Consider the following 2129-nt stretch of genomic DNA (forward strand, 5'->3'; position numbering starts at 1 on the left):
TTCAACATTTTTCCATGAAAGACAGAAACTTTTCTGGGCCAGTGGGAAGTGTAACCCAACCTCCAGTTTTCTGTCCCAGACCAGTTTGGACCAGCCATCCCAACAATCTAACCATCACGGGGGGGTTTGGTTCCCCCCTCCTTAGCAAAGAGCAAGCCAAATATAATTTAAAAAAAAAAAAATTCAAATCACCAATTAAAAAAAATAAAATCCCAAACCCAGCAGCCTGTTGCCATCCACGGCTGGTGTATTTTTCCTTTGGAAGTTGGCCACCCCAAGCACACACAGGGCTCTGTGTGAGCCTCCCTCACCCTCCAAGAGGGAGCAGAGGAGGAAAACTCCCCGTGCCTGGGCTGGGCCGCGGGGCAGCGTTTTTGAACCGAGTTCCTTTCTCTATTTTATTTAGATTTGGTTCTGCTCAGCAGGGTGATTTCTTAATTAGAGCAGCCCACTGGTGCAGGGCCTGTCTCTCCAGACCCCTGCTCTGCCTTCTTAGGTTTCACGAGGGAAGTTGTCGTGCCTGATTTCCTGAGCTCCAATGCCCGGGCGGTGTGCGGGGATTGCACCGGGAGGAAAAGACATGTAATTTAATCATCTTTATTAGATTTTGGGCCAAGGAAGGGGCAGAGCAGGAGGAACCGTGTCCTCTGCTTGTCTCTTGGCTTTCTCTTCTGCTTCTAGTGGCCAGAGATGAGATTTCATGGTGGAGGCAGCAGAAAAGAGATGGTCCTAAAGGACCATGTGGTGATGGATTTTTTTGTCCTAATTGGTGGAGTTTTCCTGAGCAGTTGCTGTTATCTCAGTCTCAGGCACATCCATGACCCTGCATGGACCCATCATGGGTTAGTTGATGACTAGCTGTGGTTAAAATTCTGATCTTTAATCCATTTGGTTATGTGAAAGGGAATCCCGTCCCTCAAAGGGAATCCTGTCCCTTCAAAAGGAATCCTGTCCCTCCAAAGCAGGAAAAGGGGTGAGAGGCTGGTGGGGGCCAGTCCAAGCAGAGTAAATGGGGAAGCAAAATGTGGAATTTTGCGAATTGCAGGGGTTTTCTGAGAATCCAAGGAGGGCAGGCAGCCTCCACCTGGAACGTGGCATCACCACCCTGGCCTGGGCATGGCTCTGCTCGGCTCCCACTTCCAGAGGGCAGGTGAGAGCTCCCCCCAGCCCCTCTGCACCAAGGGGAGAAAAGCTCTAAGGACAAAAATTGGTCCTTTTTTTTTTTTTCAGACTATAGATGACAAGGAAAAATCTACTTTGTTGCATGGTAGTGGCTCAAAAGTTTAGTTATTCCTCTTACCCTTGCTGGGCAGAGCTGATGGGAATGCACTGAGGGGCACTGGGAGCTCTGAGTTTTGGTGGACAGGGGATCAGGACATCTGCCCACATGCTCCTGTTGACTCTCTGCCTGCACTTACCCATCACATCCCCAGCTTTTATTTAATTTAAATCAGTGCTAATCCACTGATGCCAACGGAGCTGGGCTATTCAAGCCCTGCCTTCTGTATCCTACACACTCAGCTGAGACTTCACAGCTTCAAACATATTAAACAAAGCTCAGTGGGGAGCAGGGGGGGCACCCTCAAGTTTAATTCAAACGAAATCAAATTCAGGATTTTTTTTTTTTTTAATAAATCCATTTTATGGCTGGAACAAGGGCGAGAGAAGCAAATATTTGTTACCTGGAGACACCGTATTCTCTCCCTCCTCACCACATGGGTTGGAGTTATTATTTTTCTGTGAAAGGCTCCCGTGGAGGATGGGAGAGGTTTATAACTCAGTAATGGGCTTCTCGCCTCAAAGTGGTTCCAGTTGCTCCCCGGGATGGGCCGGGATGGTTTTGATTACGCCGTGAGGGGCTGAGAGCTGGTCGTGGTTACACAGTTGTGGTGGTGGGCACTGAGCAGGGCTGGGGAGCTGTGGGGGCAAACAGGGGGATGCTGAGCCCTGGAGGAGCTGACACACAGGTGGCTGGGGAGGAAAACTTCTCCTGTGCCATCTGAGTTTGGCAGGAACTTAAAAAAAACGCCCTTTTTTTTGTTCCCCCAGGAGTCACTTTGTGCCTGGAGAAGGAACTCCGTGGCTGCAGCTGGGCTGTGTCAGGTCCCTGTGGCTGCAGGGGGTTGTTC

This window comes from Lepidothrix coronata, unplaced genomic scaffold, assembly GCF_001604755.1.
Source record: "Lepidothrix coronata isolate B3197 unplaced genomic scaffold, Lepidothrix_coronata-1.0 Scaffold34, whole genome shotgun sequence".
Lineage (NCBI taxonomy): Eukaryota > Metazoa > Chordata > Aves > Passeriformes > Pipridae > Lepidothrix > Lepidothrix coronata.